The sequence below is a fragment of the Dipodomys ordii genome, unplaced genomic scaffold (genome assembly GCF_000151885.1).
Source record: "Dipodomys ordii isolate 6190 unplaced genomic scaffold, Dord_2.0 Scaffold127, whole genome shotgun sequence".
NCBI classification, from domain to species: Eukaryota; Metazoa; Chordata; class Mammalia; order Rodentia; family Heteromyidae; genus Dipodomys; species Dipodomys ordii.
Genome location: NW_012267343.1, coordinates 7,679,862 through 7,696,819, shown reverse-complemented (window position 1 = coordinate 7,696,819; position 16,958 = coordinate 7,679,862). Strand labels below are relative to the sequence as shown.

The 16,958-nt window shown below is 42.9% G+C and overlaps 1 protein-coding gene across 1 annotated transcript in view; it reads left to right on the top strand.

Annotated features, from left to right (window-relative positions):
• Znf618 (zinc finger protein 618) overlaps positions 1-16,958 on the top strand; it is a 152,887-nt gene that overhangs the window by 752 nt on the left and 135,177 nt on the right. The gene's annotated exons all lie outside the window — the stretch shown is intronic.

Genomic DNA, 16,958 nt, shown 5'->3' with positions numbered 1-16,958 from the left:
GAGCGCCGGCTCGGTGGGATGCAAAGTGCCCGGCACGTTCGTGGGGGCTTTTTGTGGGCACAAACGAGAGGGTCCGGGGTTCGGGGAAGCCCCCCCCCCGTACCCCTTGCCACTGGGAGCTGCGGGGTGGGAGGAGGGAGGGGGCGGTGAGGAGAGAGGATCTTGGGGGGACCCCCTCACCCGGCGCCCCCTGAAGCCCGGGGCTCGGACTGGAGCCCAGAAAACAAAGCAGCGAGAGAACAGAGCAGCCATTTCAGTTTGGACAATTCACATTTTGCAAAAATGTAACCCCTTCCAGCTCTTCCCTCCTCCCCCCCAAATTTGCGATTCCCCCACCCCTGGCCGGCTCTGCGTCCAGGCCCCCGCTGAGCCCCCTCCCTGAGAGATCCCCCCTCCCAGGCCCCCCATCTTTGCAACAATTTTTTTTTTTTAGGCCATATTTCCTTTTTCTCAATTTTTTTTCTAATTTTTCTTCAAACGGTAGTTTTTTCCCATTAAAACGACGCCACCTAGAGGATACTATTTTGTAAATAAAAAAAGAAATTAAAATTGAAATATTTTTTTATTTCTTATTTTTTCAAAAGTTTGCCCTGCAGGGCAATGAAAGGGGTCAAGAATTCTTTTCCCACCCTCCTTTATTTTTGGTGTGAAAATTTTCACTTTGAGCTTTGCAGGGTCCTGGAAATAATTTTTATTTCTGAAGGCAAACCCCAATGATATGTAAATGAAAATTATACTGGAATTTGAATGAATTCAGATCTTGGAAGGAGACAAGGTTTGAAAAGCCCCCCCCCCCAAAAGCAAAGTCAGTTTGGCTCCCCGACTCATTTTAGTTTCAGAAAAGCAAAAAAAAAAAAACTAATTGGAATGAGGAAAGGAGAGAAGTTGTGGACTTCAGGGAAAACTGGGAGAATTGGCTTTATGAAGCAATTAGAAATTGTACTTCATTGCAATTTGGAAGTTGGTTAGCTCAGTGGGCAAAAAAAAAGTCTAATTTTATCATTTGGCAATATTTAAAGTTTTTCCATTTCCAAGGAGGAAGGATTTAAAAGAGAAAATAGACCTTAAAATGTTGGCTTTGGACACACCCAGAAATTGTAGGGTGTTTTTTTTTTTAATTTTGTATTTGCATTTTACATTTAAATCTAAGATTCTAAAGAAAAACTAGAAACTGAAAAAGTTGGAGTGAAATCCTGTCTTTTTTTTCTGTATTGATAGGGTTTTGTGTGGGAATTTATTTTTTTGTTTTGATGTAATAATTATGACTGTTTTCTGATTTTGTTTCCTGAAAGGTCTAGGCATTTCTTTTTTGTTGTTGGTTTTTTTTTTTTCTCCCAGAAAATGTCAGGAATATTCTTTAGGCCATATTCAGTATAGAAGGAAAAAATTGTCAATTTATATATTATACAAATAGAGTAGCCCACAGATTTGTAGGGGAGACCGCCATTAAAATAAGATATGCATAATTAACATTACTATGAGAAAACTAACAGTGGGCTCACCGAAGCCTATTTTTTTTTATGACAAGCAACAGAATCAATTGATGAAGACAGGTTTGAAGAATCCTTGGTAAGGAAGAAAAAAATTCCCCTTTTCTGTCTTTTTCACTTTTCCAGTTTGAAAATTTTATCATGATGATGATGATTTTTAAGAATTCAGATTGGTTTCAAGGCCTCTTTGATTGTGATGTGGGCTTGGTAATTTATTAACATTTGGTATTTTTCAGGAGAAATTTTTTTTTTATTTTGAAAGCGAGAAGAAAATTTATTAGCCTGTATCATTTTTTTTTGTGTGTGTGTGTGTGGGGGGGGGTAGAGGAAGTATGATCCAAAAAAAAAAAAAAGAGAAGAAAAAAAAAAGCACAAATTTTACTGACCTAACAAGAAAAAAGATGAAAGGAGGAAAGGGAAGAAAGCTAAAAATTCTGATTTTTTTTTTTAACCATCTTTCCTGGTAGAACATTTTGCTGAAGAAATGGGATGAGAAACCAATTCAGCTGATTCTAGCAGCACAATTTATTATTTTTTAAAAGAAAAAAATCGAATCAAAACACAAACAAAAGCCCAACCCTTTGGAATATGAATGCATCTGTAGAGACAATATTTCATGTGGAATTTTTGGCCTTAAAATAAATCAAACAAAGATGAAACAAAAAAAAAGAAGCAAAATAAAAATTTTTGGAAGACACACACTGAATTGAAATTTGACAGCTGAAAGTGAGGTTTCTATCCAAAGAGCAAGGGCAATTTGTGAGAAATTAGGGTCTGATTGAAATTGCTGGGGATTTCGAACCATTTAAAAAAAGAAAAAGTTCTTTTTTTTTTTTTTTGTCTCCAAAGGAGAATATTGGTAGTATTTTCTGGGTAGATTCTGTGGGACAAGGGATGATAAGATAATGGGTGGGCATTTTGTACCAGGATGGAAGCCCCCAGGCCCCCTGTGCTCAGTCTTGGTCTTAGTCCATAGCTTCCCAGTCCTGATTTATGGAAATTGAGTTTCTAAAGGGATACCAGTTCTATGAAATAGATTTGATAATGGCACAGTTTTGACGGTCCCCATCTTTCATTGCATTTGGGAGATTTTATTTTATTTTGTTTTTTTAGTAACAAAATCCTTCAGGGCTGACTGGCTACATTCTGACATATATGGAATGAGGTTTTTTTTTTTTTTAAGTAGCATAATTAAAATTTTTTTTCCTGTTAAATTATTTAGGCCGAAGCCTAGGACGGTCAAGGAATTTCTAATTTCCAAGGGGCTCTAGAGGCCCCATGAGGTAGTAGGCTCAAGTTTAGCAGTGATGAAGGACTGAACATGGGATAGTTGGATGGGGGTAGAGGCAGCTGAGCAAAAGTCAGGGTTGCAGATAACAGGTTATTTCTGGTGCAAGGAATAAAAATATTGCAGCATGTCTCTTTGTGTGGCCTGGAATTTACTGACACACAACTCAGAATTCTTCGTTCTATTGTGTTGAAATTTCGTCCTGCTGTCTATGGTTTGAGAAGAACTCAGGGCTTGAAATTGAACATCGTTTCTGTTTCTGTAGACCTGTCTCCCCCACTCCCCTTGCAGAATTGGTTATTCTTGTCATGTTTATTGTAAAGGAAATGGAAGGGCATGATGGTCCTGTTGGGGGTGGGGCTACTTTTCTTTTGTTTCTTTTTAATTATTTTATTTTACTTTGCATTATCTTTAAGTAGTTGTACAAGGGGTTTCTGCTCAACATGTCAGTTTGTGAGTAGAATGCATTTTGATTAATGTCATCTCCTTCATTATTCTCCCCCGCATCTCTCCCAACCTCCGTTTACCTGGTTGCATTTTCACATATGTACATGAGATAGAATGATTCTATTCACCCACTTTTCTCCTTTTGTTTTCATTGCTGTCTCCGGATGGAGGTTTCACCTGAGCCTTTGCTTTCTTCCCTCCTCTTTCAGATAAAAGCGTCACCAGAAATAGGTAGAGGAGATAATTTGTATGAACCCAAAGTCTCTTACAATATTGGGCAAAAGATTGGGCAAATGAGACTTGAGGGGTGGTAATTTGATGATGGCCTGAATTATTTTGGTCAAAGATTATTTATGCTCAGTTTCACAGTGGAGACTCTTATTAGTTAATGTTTTACTTTTCTGCCTAAGGAGATTTTTTTTAATTAAATTTTTTTTTCTAATAAGATTCGAAATTTCATGAGCCAGCTTTTTAGAGCTTGACTTTGGACTTTACTTCTACTTTCAGCCTGCACAACTGGAATAAGAGTTCTTACTTTGACAGGAAAGCCACAAAGATGGCTTCATCAGTGTAAGGCTGACCGCTTGCTACGCTTAGTAGCTAAATAGTCCATAGCTTGTTTTCCTTTGAGAAACAGTTTTAAACTCCTCCAGTGTCAGCTACACTTTCTTCTCTACCTTTGACACAGCTCTTGGCAAGAGGCTTCCACTCAGCATCCTTACCTCTTCTTGGTGGATGACAGGGACTTCCTTGCCCTGTTCCATGGAGGTAGATGGACAAGCTGACTTTTCACAATCCTAAGGAGAATTTTAGTGTTTTCCATGATCTTCTCATGTTTTATGTCAATTCTGTCTCTTGTCTCTAATGATGTAAGGTGGCTTTGTGGGTACTCAGGAGCCCTAGTCATCCCAAGGTCTTAACTGTGTGACCTTGGACAGAGAACTTTATTTTTTTTTTCCCCCTCGAAGAGCCTCAGGAAATGATGATTATTTTTGTAAAATGAGACCTTGGGGTCAGATCAAGGCTAGTAATAAATTGGTTTCATCCCTGATGCTAGCTGGTTCTAGCAAGCTCCCTGGACCATGGCGTTGAAAAGGCTTGTAGAGCCCCACTTTCTGGCGAAAAAGGGGTGGTGATTAACCAGCAGTGGGAATCCAGAGCTCTTCTCTTACCATTGCCAGGTTGGCCCTCCAGCCAGGCCCATTGATGGGCTGTGAAGGCAGCTTGGTAAATCACATCCAGCATCCAGGAAAAAGTGGACAGAAACAGTACATATGTTCCATGTATACGTGCAGTTGTGTACTTGTACCGTGTGAAATAGGTGCTTTGTAGTAAAGTGTTTGAAAGTTGCTGGTCTAGATGATCCTTCCTTCTCCCCTTCCTTCCCCCCATGATGTATTGGGGCATCCTGCACTACTTTATTGCTTGAATTTGATTTTTCTCATAGACCAGGGTGAGTGTCTTGGATCACCTATTTTGATTTTTGTTTGCGCGGCCTCGGGGGTCAGCTGTGAATGAAATCTCAGCTGAGTGGGGGTTCAGACAGGAACCTCAGCTGGCTTTCCTGGGTGTACTGGACACCCTGTACTGGACACTGGGTAGACTGTGCCTGTTGGCAGTGTACTACTCTGGCCTTTTGCTGGTGAGGAGATGGAAGGTATGGATGAGATTATTCCTGTCTGGCTGACACAGTTACTTTGATTCTCTACTTTCCTTCCTAGGTGCCAGAGGAAAGTTTCTGGTGTGAATGATTTTTCTTAAACAACTTCAGAATTGCTGTCCTGGTCTCCTCATCTTTTAAATGTGTCAGTGCACTCCAATAGAAAGAGAATTTGAACCACAAATTCAAGCTGCCTATATAATTTAAAACCTTCTAGTGGTATATTAAAGAATACAAAGAGATAATGTTGGTTTTAGCAAGAATAAGCCCAGTATATTTAACAGTATTGCCTTGAAATTTCAACATGCCATCAGTATAAACGATTACTAATGTCACATTTTACACTCTTTTTTTGGAGGTGGGGTGGGGTGGGGAGAGTTTGGGATTAAGTCTTTAAAGTCCATAAACATCTTCCTCCTTTACTGTATTTCAGTTTTGACCAGACTGTTTCCTGTGGTGAACTGCCCTTCCTTGTATTATCATATTGGACAGTACAGGGCCAGACTAATTTCATCCAGTCATCTTTCCATTCTTTTGGTTTCCATGTTTTGTGTCAGTTTAGTATTTTAGCCTCTCTGATGATCCTGGTTCATCCATGCAGCTCCTTCTATGTGGCCCAAAGCAGTCTTGGGCCAGGGTTGAGCCACATACTGTAGCTGAAAGTCATGGCCCATTCTGTTTGCTGTGGAAGTTGAGAAGGGCAGGGAGGGGCGGTGATGGGATATGGATTCTAAATAAAGTGTTGTCTGCAAGAGGGATGAAGATATTAACAGACAGCAGGTGGCCAGGACCCAGGGGAGTCTTGAGGGGAGGGAGGAGCTCAGAGGGGAAAAGATGCCCCCTCCCCCGGAAGAAATCCATTTCCTCATTGAAAACTTCGAAATTTTCTGACTTCACCCAGTTGGCAAATGGAAAGATGGATTTAAGGTCAGCCAGACCAGAGTTGGAAATCCAACCTTGTGGTGTGGCTGGCTTTGTGTTACTTTGGCCAAGTCACTGCTGGTTTTGAAACCACAGCTTTTACATTTGGATGGGGAGTGGGGGGAGGGGGAGTGTAGGGCTGAGAGGACGGGGCTGTTTTATGATTAATTGAAAGGGCATGTGTGAAACACCAGAAAGGCAGAGGTCCTAAAGCTGGTCATCATTTGTTTAGTTGACCCTTGACCCAGTGGCCTGTGGGTCTCCATCTGGGGAGACTGAGTGGTACCAACACTACTTTGGGTACTTCTGGATACTTAGTGACTTACCTTTAGTGGGCAGTTAGGCCATGGAGAGATGGCACCCCCTCCCCCACCCCAGCCCACTTTCAGTGCCTTTTCCCTCTTGCTTTTTTTTTTGTTGTTGTTGGTCGTGGTGTTGAACTCTGGGCTTGGGCGCTATCCCTGCGCTCTTCAGCTCAAGGCAAAAACTCTACTACTTGAGCCACAGCGCCACTTCTGGTTGTCTAGTAGTTTATTGGAGATAAGAGTCTCATAGACTTTTCTGTCCGGGCTGACTTTGAACTGTGATCCTCCAATCTCAGATTCCTCAGTAGCTGGGATTATAGGTGCGAGCCACCGGCCTCCGGCTTTCCCTCTTGTTTTAAAATGGAGTAGGATGAGACTTGAATTGAAACTCTTTTCAAGGCTCTCATACTAGGAATGTTCTAACTCCTCTGATACTCTCTCATTCCTGTTAGTCCCTAGAGAAATGGGAAGCCCTCTGGCTGAGCTGGGCTGCCTCTTCCTAGATACGCCTAATATCCCCTAGCGCTCCTCCCCCCCCCCCCCCCCCCCCCCCCCCCCCCCCCCGCCTCCCACCCAGTTCTTCCTCAACCCCTCAACCTCTGGGACTCCAGAGGACCACAGCCGAGAGCTGGTGGATTTGTGTTTCTATTTCTCCAGCCAACTGGTGACTTCCTTGAGGGTAGAGATCAAGGCTTACTTATTTTAAGTTCTGACACAGAGAAAGTAGTAACTCAATAACTATTGGATGACTTTTAGTTTGACTTTTAGAAAAGTAGTTCAGTCAAATTTGAGGCCGGTGAAGAGCGGATGATCAGTTTGGGCTTAGCGTTTTGGTCAAAGCCAGTGTCTTCTTGAGGGAGCCATAAGCTACTTTTTCTTACAGCTAGCTCTGAAACCCATGGCTTCATTGGAAATAGTAAATCCATCCACGGTTCTTGGGTGGGAAAATGTTTCCTTCGACTGCATATATCTTGGGAATTTTTAAAAAAAGTTTCACTGACCACTCTTCATAATTTTCTGTCCATAATTTTTTTTTAAGTATAGATGAAGTGCCAGTAGATCTCATAGTGACCATCAGATGACCGTGGTCACCATGAATTAATCAAGGTTATAATCAGATGACTGACCTGCCAGGAAGGAGAAGGACATGGCTTTTCCAAGGAGGTGGGTGCATCTGCAGTGCCCTGGGTTTTTGAGGAGAGCATCCTAAGCACGTGAGTGGAGGAACTGGACCCCATGGGCACTGTTTGCCTAACACCAGAGACAGGTCCCCTTTAAACTTGAACTTGGTAAATGTGTGATTGGTCCCCATCTTTGGTTAGATTGTGGTTGATAGATGCAAGATAGTTAAGGAAATTTTATGGGAGTAAACATTCTGTTTATTTGCACAATTTTTTTCCTTCATGTTTTAAATAAATTATCATCTTTTTTTAAACACTTTGGGGTCCAGTTCAACAAATGAGTATGATAATCCCAGTTTACGGCAGACCATGTGTCCTCGGCATTCCCCTCTCCATGGTTTCATATTTCTTGAATGGATTGTGCCTTTCAATAGGCGAGTTCCTTTAGCAATTTCTCCCACTTTTTATTTTCATCTCAGAAAGCAGTAATAAAATTGAGGGTATATCTCACAGTCAAAGTAATTGGGAAAGTAGGGTGCCATGCTCCATGTGGGGTATATTGTGACCCTAGGGAAGTCCAAACTGCTGTCTTTTGTTTTGTCTTTGCTCCTAGACTGGGACTCAAACTTGGTGCGTGATACTCTTGTTCATTGGCTGGCACTTACCAGTGGAACCATGCCTCCAACCTGTTTCTCCTGCCCCTCTTCTTTTGCTTGCTCTCAATTTAGCATTCACCCTGTGTAGTGAGTTAAGACTTCTTTGGGGAAGAAGAGCGTGGAACTCCAGAGCAAATAGCTAGTGAGAAAGTTGAAGCCTTGAAAGTGGTGATCCCTTTTGTCCACGCCTTTAGTCCAATGACTGAATACTAGGGTGATAGTTCCAAGGGCAGAAAGAACAAATGGGAGTTGGAGAGACAGTCTTGGTTCCCCTCTCAGCTCTACCACTTAATCATTTTGTGGTCTTTGCCAGCATTTCATTTTTCTGCACCTTATCTTTCTTACGTGTAATGTGGGATGATAATGCTGGTGATAATGATGATGATGATGGTGATATGGTACTGCACAGGATTGTGAGACATGGAAGGAAAAAAAAAGCTTTGTAAGCTGGGCGCTGGTGGCTCATGCCTGTAATCCTAGCTACTCAGGAGGCTGAGATTTAAGCATCACGGTTCAAAGCCAGCCTGGGCAGGGATGTCTGTGAGACTCTTATCTCCAATAAACCACCTGAAAACTGGAAGTGTCACTCTGGCTCAAGTGGTAGAGCGTTCACCTTGAGCTGAAGAGCTCAGGGACAGTGCCCAGGCCGACCAAAAAAGAAGAAGAAGAAAAAAAAGCTTTGTAACTCTGTAAGGGCTTTCTACTTATAGGGTGTTATTTGTGTATCATCTCTTTCAGGGATGGTAAGCTGCCATTTCCCATTTTCATGCCTGTGGCAGACATCACTAACCAATCATGGCATTCTTTCCAATTAACTCTGGCCAGTAGCCTCTAAGTGCTTGTCAGTATGATGCCAACAGTCAGTTGAGTTCAGCATGAGACATGAAGCCAGTTTGTTCTTCCTGCTCTAGTTATTCTTTCCCCACCCACAACACACAAACAGAGAAACTGAGGCCTGTGGAGGGAAGGTGAAGTGACTTGCCCTAAACCTCAGCATAGGCAGAGAGGTGGGATTAAAAGCCTCAGACTTCTTAACTTACCCACCAGTAGTTTTCCTGCTACATGCACATACATGGTGTCAAAAGGGATTAAAGTTAATTTGGTCTTGAAAAATAGTGAGATGTCCTGGCTCCTCCCTTCCTCGTTATAATTAGATACCCTTGGGGCTGTCATCAAAGCTGGGCTGCCTGACCTGCTTCTCTGCCTCACCATGGGGTGATGCTGGAGGCGGGAAGGGTTGGCTGTGACTAGAGGGGTATCTAGTCCTTGCAATTTGGATGACCAAGGCAGGTCCTGGGGTTCCTCCATGGTGACCTGGGTTTGTACCAAGTTTAATGTTTACACAGAGACCACAGTGGAGTTCTTAGTCCTTTTGAGTCTTCATTTCTACTCTGGGAAATGGGCCAGACAGAATCTTCACTACAGTTAAACAAGAAACACATACAAAACGTTGTTTGAACTCTGAAGCTGTGTAAATTGGGTGATTTTATTTTGGTTCGCATTAACTTTTGTAACTAGTATTGATTGCTGATTATTGGTGCCATGTTGGGTCAGTTTGTATAAACCGACAGTCACAGAGAGATGCCTTCAAGGTGAATCCCTTCCTTATCTCCTTGAATGTTGTATAGTCTTACTAGTCTAGGGTTCAAAGCTTGCCTGGAACTGATGGCTGCCACCTGTAATCCTGGCTACTCAGATCTGAGTAGATCTGAGGATCGTGGTTTGAAGCCAGACTGGACAGAGAAGTCTGTGAGACTCTTGTCTCCAGTTAACCAGCACAAAAGCTGAAAGTGGAGCTGTGGCTCAAGTGGTAGAGTGCTAGCTTTGAGTAGAAAAAGCTCAAGAGCACACTCAGGCCCTAAGTTCATGCCCTAGTACTGGCATACACAAAATGTTTGGAATTCTAGGATTTTTCCTAAGATGTGTGTGCTTCATTCGGTCTGAAGCTTTCATGTGACTGGCCCCACCCAGGGAGGCCTGGGCACTTGGTCCCCACTCAGCTTTCCCTGGCTGATTGCTTAAGCAGAAGGATGTTCCATTCTTGCATCCTATCAGGTTTCCCCACAAGTAAAAGGGTTCTAGAATGCTTCATGAACAGCCAACACCTGGAGCAGAATGTTGGTGACAGCGCTTGCATACACACACACACACACACACACACACACACACACACACACACACGCTTAAAAAGGAAGGAGGGAAGCAGAGGTGAGGACAGTATTGAGTCGACAGAAAAAAATGATATAAATATTTTGGCTGACAAAGCAAAATGGGCTTCCTATAAGCTAAAAAGAATAAATGGAGTCAGGTGATGCCTGGCTCTCACCAGTCAGCTGTAGCAAACGGGAATCTGCTCACCCTGTAGTGATAGAAACTCCTCCCCCTGCCCCTGCTGTTTGGAGGTCCAATCTGTGATTCCTAGAGGTCTACGGTGTGCTTGCCTGGGTCGGGGGCGGGGCTGCTGTCATGAGGTGAAATGACTCCTGTAGCGTGGAGGGGGCTCCGGGTTCTCAGCAAGTCCTTGGCCTGCAGTCTGCTTTTCCTGTGCAGTCAGAAGCTGTGTTGGCAAAGGCACTGCTGTGTCCTTTCCAAAACCGTGTGCCTGAGGAGCTGCTCATCCTCTTTGCATCCAATCCTGCCCTACAAATTGTTATTTTGGTCCAATGTTTTTTGTTTTTTTCCCCCCTCAAAAAAAAAGTGGGGGTGTGAGAGTGGGAATTTGAGTTGGATGAAAATTGTGCAGGGAATTTGCATCTCAATTGATTTTGGGCTCATAGTTTGCAAAGCCAAGTGAACGTAATCCAAGCACTTGGAATGCCCGAAGAGAATAGATGAAGACAGACTTGCATGCTGGGGAATTTATATATTTATTTTAATTTTCATCAACTGGGAAAAATAACTATAAAAATTTAAGCATGTTTATGTGGGTGTTTCTTATAATGGATGCTGGAAAAGCAGAAAGTGAAACTGATCTCAAATAAAACTGAAACTGGCCTGAAATGAGGCCTCTGGGAAAGGAAGCTATCCCCTGGGTGCTGCTAGCCTGGGGTGGAAGTTACTGAGAGGGAGGCTGCTCTTTTTATCTGAGGAGTTTAGAGCAAAAAGCCTGCTGGAGTTTATCCGAGCCTCTGCCCACCAGTCCATTCTGGAAGCTACTAGCTCTGTGTGGCTATTGGCAGATAAAACCTGACTAACCACTCAGTGCTTGTGGGATTTTTGAAGGAAGAGGGGCACAGAAAAAAACCAACCTCTAACAGATACCAGTTCCGATGTTTGAATGTTTATTACTATTTTATTATATTGGTTTAAGTAAGACACACTATGAGGATTCATTTCACCAGTTTCTTTTTACTTTAAATTAAAAAAAAGGTTAATACAGCCACTAGGAATTTTGAGATGTGGAGCTAGCCTACTATTTCTATTGGGTAGTGAAGATCTAAGCCAGCCTGCCCCTGCCTGTCCTAAGAGAGTCAGAGTGGCTTGCCTAGAGTCACCTAGCAGCTTTATCAGTGCCCTGATGGATGGCAGGAGACTGAGGGTGGTGATGATGGAGATGATGGTGATGATGATGGAGATGGTGGGTCCAGTATAACACATGGTGAAAATAGAAGGAATAGTGGGAATTGGTGAGGAGACACACTGAGGGAGCAAGAGAGGGGTGGATAAGTAATTCAAGGAGAAAAGTTAAATGTTTCCCATTTGGTTTAAAGCATTAGTTTTAAAGCACCCTGGAAGAAAGTGAATCCAACAAAACCAGCAGAACACAAATTGTAAAGGAAACCCCCTGACCACATTCCTTCCTGCCCAGAAATTCCAAAGTCTGTTTAGTTGTTCTGATATTTGTGAATGAGGGTATGCTGGAGAGCTGTAAGTAAGGCATGGGGAGGCTCTGAGTTGGGGTCGGATGGGGGAAGGGCAAGGGGAGACCGAAAGTTACACTATTGTTGAGTCTCCTGTGTTCTCCTTGTCAGCACTTGGGAAACAAGGCTTCTAGAAGATTCGGAGGACAGGCTGCTTCAGAGGGCAAAGTGACTTCTCTCAGGGGGCAGAGCTGGCAGGAAGAGCTGTGCTGTGTACAACTTCTCAGCCCAGCACATCTGCTCTCAGTGCTCTGAAGGAGATAAGCCACATGCTGGAAACTCATTCTTACACACTTTTGCTTTTAAATCAGAAACGCTATCAAAAAACTGACATTTTTGGCATTTCTATTTACTTATGTAGTTGGTCCTGGGGCCTGAATTCAGGGCCTGCCCGCTGTCCCTGAGGTTTTATTGCTCAAGGCTAGAGCTGTACCCCTTGAGCTATACCTCCACTTCTGGCTTTTTGATGCTTAATTAGAGATAAGAGTCTCACAGACTTTCCTGCATGGGCTGGCTTCAAACCTTGATTCTCAGATCTCACCCTCCTGAGTAGCTAGGATTACAGGGATAAGCTGCCAGTGCCCAGCTCTTACTTATGTTTTGCAAGATGGAATTTTTTTTTTATTGTGAAAATACTGTACAGAGGGGTTACAACTACATGGGCAAGATAAGGAGTACATTTCTTATCAAGTATTGTAGCTTCCTCCTTTGTTTCCCCTTCCCATCCCTTCCCATCCTCCCCCCCCACCCAATCCTCTCCACCCCTCCCTCCCCCGCACCAAAGTTGTAAAGTTTGTTTTAGATATAACGACTTGTACATCTCGTTGTTGGAATGGGTCCACCTGTGTATCCCTATTAAACGATTTGTTTTTCCCCTTCCCCTCCACAAATTATACCGACATCAAATACAGTGAAAGCAGGGGTTATACTGTGGGGGAGGGACATACAAAGCAACAAAGAAATAATCTTATAAATGTGTTAGAAACAATCACATGAAAGAAAAAAAACATTTGAATACATATCTTAGGGTTCATTTCCCAAACATCACCTTATCTGACCTTTTCTGCTTGACTCAGCCATATACTAGATATTGCAAATAAGGGAAACCATGGGACCTATGTTTCTTTGGGCCTGTTACTTCACTTAATATAATTTTTTCCAAGCCTTTCCATTTCCTAACAAATGGGGCAATGTCATTCTTTCTGATGGAGGCATAGAATTACATTATGTATAGATACCGCATTTTCTTGATCCATTCATCTACTGGGGGCACCTGGGTTGGTTCCATATCTTAGCTATAGTAAATAAGGCTGCAATAAACATAGTCGTGCTGGTAGCTTTAGTATGGTCTTGTTTGTAAACATTTGGGTAAATGCTGGGTCATAGGGGAGCTCTATGTAGAGTCTTTTGAGGAACCTCCATACTGCTTTCCAAAATGGTTGAACAAGTTTACACTCCCACCAACAATGCAGTAGGGTTCCCTTCTGTCCACATCCCCTCTAGCATCTGTTGTTATTAGAGTTCTTGATTTTAGCCATTTTAACTGGAGTGAGGTGGTATCTCAACATTGTTTTGATTTGCATTTCTTTTTTGGTTGGGGGGTTTGGGCTTTTTTCATGTGTCTATTGGCCATTCTTCTTTCCTCTTCAGAGAAGTTTCTCTTTAAGTCTTTAACCCACTTATTTATTGGGCAGTTGTTTCTTTGAGAATTTGTTGTTGGGGGATTTAATTTTTTGAGTTCCAAGTATATTTTAGATATGAGACCCTTGTCCGTTGTATGGCTAGTGAAGATCTCCCAATCTGTGGGCTTTCTATTGATCTTGCTAGCTATGTCCTTTGCCATGCAGAAGCTCTGCAATTTCATGCAATACCATTTGTCCAACCTTTCTTTGATTTGTTGTGTTTCTGGGTCTCTACTAAGAAAATTTCAGCCTGTGCCAACAAGACCTAGGGTTTCTCCTAGCAAGATGGAATTTTTCTTCCCTAAAGTACAATCATTGTATATTTGTGGAGTATTTATTATTGGCAGGCATGGTTGAAACATTTAGCACCTCACTGGGTACTATCACATCCCAACATCTCAAGGATTTTTTTTTTTTTTTGTTCTTGTGAGTATTGGAGTTTAAATGCAGGGCCTCTCCACTTTCCCTCAGTTTGCTTTCTGGATTGGTTGTTGTTCTACCATGTAAGCCATGTCTCCAGTTTGGCTTTCAGTGTTATTTTGGAAATAGAATCTTGTGGTATTTACTGCCTGGGTTGGCTTTGACTCTCAGTCATACAGATCTAAACATCCTGAACTAGGATTACAAGTGTGAGCCACTGCACTTTCCTTAAAAAAAGGGCCGGCTTGGAAGGTGGCTCAGTGTAGAGCGCTTGCCTTGCATGCATGAAGCCCTGGGTTTGATTCCTCAGCACCACCTAAGCAGAAAAAGCTGGAAGTGGCATTGTGGCTCAAGTGGTAGAGCGCTAGCCTTGAGCTGAAGAGCTGAGAGACAGCGCCCAGACCCAGAGTTCAGGCCCCATGACTGACCAAAAAAATAGGTATATATACATATATACTATATATAAATTATACACACATGTGTGTTTGTGTGTGTGTGTGAAGAATTTGAGACTCAGGTGAAAGGGGCCAGACAAGGTTACATAGCTGGTTAAGTGGCAGTTGGATTAAAATTTAGGTGACTCTATATTGCAGTGACTTCAAATTGTAAGATCTTGTCCCATCATACCGTCAGGAACTAACCTATGTGGGATGTGGAGTTGGTGACTAAGTGAACTTGAACTCAGTTCTCACCTTTGCAGTGATGTGTCCGGAATCAGAATGCGCTCTGTGCAGAATCTCTCTTCTCCCCTGTCCACACAGCTTGGAGCCAGGGCTCCCTGGCTGTCATCCCCAGCTCCCCACTTACTTCAGCAGACCGGAAGGGGGTATGTGCACCCCCGCCCCCCAGCCCCCAGCACAAAGCCTTTAATGCCGAGTTTGAAAACAGTTGCAGAAGGTTTGCTGTAATTAATTACGTTTGACATACTTGGAACTGGGGCCTCCTGGATTCAGAATGCAAATTTATGCCCAGACAGATGTAAGGTACACTTGCAGCCAAGAGTGCTGGCATGTCCCGTCCGGGACTGCAGATTGCCTGATGCCCCATTAGGGCAGTCACAACAGTGGGAAGTGTAGTCAGAACTCGACCCCAGGGACATCAGGAGCCCCAGAGCTATGGGGGAGAACTAGCCCTGGGCTTCTAGGCGGGGATCCTGATCTCCAGTTCTGGGTAAGTCTTTCCCTCCGTTTCCTCTCCTGTCTAATAAGGGCTTAGACAAGATGGTCTTAGAGCTTGTGGGCTGTTAGTTTGTTCAGAAGCTGGAGGGCAGTCAGAGAATGGGAGCTGGGAGGACCAAGAGCCCTGGATGAGGCTGGGTATCTAGTGCCAGGTGGTATCAACCCCAGAGCTACACATGCAGAGCTCTGGCCAGTATTCGCCCCCCTTCCTGCCACATACACTCAACTTATTCTTTGTGTTATATCTGTGCGGCTCTGTAACAAGTTACCCCCAGAGTCGGTGGCTTTAAAACAACCTGAATCACTTATGATTGATCCCTCAGCTTCTAGTAGCTGCTTGGGGTTAGAGGCAGTGGGTTGTAGCTCAGAGTGTCTGTAGTCAAGGACCTGTGGTGACTGGGGGCTTCTCCACTCTTCCTGTTGCTAGGGTCTGAAGCTGAGCCTCCTTGGGTATCTGTGCCTCCGATGGTGATTTGGGCCTCCATTGTGGAGGCTTCATACCCATTTGTACTTCCATATCATCTTGAGGCTCTAACAGGGTGGGTATTGTGAGGGAATGTGCAGTGTCAGTCAAAGTCAGCATCATGCGCAGCATGGGAGACTATGGATGTGGCCATTTTGGGAAAATACAGGCTGCCACACTACTCTTCATCCACCAGTCTGTCTGTCTAGCTGTTTATTTATTTCTCCATCTATCTATCTAGTCAAGTCTCCTAACACATCTTGGGTACCTCACATACCCCATGTGCATCTGTTAGAGACTTTCAATAATGAGCTCAAAGGGACAGAGAATGGTATCAATTGAGATTTACTCACTATTAGGCTTTTAATACTCACAAGAATTCCATCACACAGATTTAATGGTATCTCTGTTTTACAGGCAGGAAAGCAAGGTGTGTGAGTCAGCCACTAACTTTCCCAAGGTCAAGTAGTTAGGGTTGGAGCCAGGACTTGAACTCAGGGTTTTCTGGCTTTTCTGTCCTGTGCTTTTTCTAAGTAGACAGGCTTCAATTTGGTTTCTAACTGTGATGTCTTTCCAAGAGTTGCATCCCTGTCTCTATCTTTTTTCAAGTGAAAATACATTATTTTTTATGATGTTAAAAAACATTCAAGCAGTTCTGAAAAGTAGGACGATTATTTTTTAAACAAGCAAACAAAAGCCATCCAGATCCTGAGATAACCACTGTTCCTATTTTGATGATAATTATTCAAGTTATTTCTACATATTTAAGCATATATGATTACACTTTTAAACAAATGGGATTATATTCCACATTGCTGTTTAGTAGCTGGCTTTCTTTTTCCTTTTTACACTCAGGTATCTTTCATCCTTAGTGTATATACATCTTTATTGTTCTTTTTAAAATTTTGTTTTATTGTAAAGATGCTGTACAGAGGGGTTACAGTTACATGAATAAGGTAATGAGTACATTTCTTGTTCCACATTGTTACCCCCTCCTTTGTATTATTATTATTATTATTTTTTACAACATTGCCTTTCCAGTGTGTGTGTGTGTCTCCAACTCCAGTGTCCTCTTGGATTTTGGTCATCTCTGATTTTTTTAGTCTATTCTACGAACAATATTGTTTTATACCTAGCATCTCTGACTTGTATGGGAATCTGTTTATAGCACTCAGGAAAGCCAATAGGTGGGTCTCCAGGTTTACATTCTTCATGTACACAACACTTGCCTGTTATCTAGACCCCCAGCCCTGCTCTGGAATACAGTGTCAGGGTGCCTTTGTCCCAGGAGATTGCAAGTGCTCATTTTATACATCTTGGGCTTTACCTTGTACTATTCATAGTCCTAGCCTTTGATGGCTTGAGTTGACTATCTGATGGCATAGTTTATAAGCCATTTGTGTTTGTTCTTTTGTAAGTTGCCTGTTCAGTCACTTGGCCAATTTTTCTATTGCAGTATTTACACAC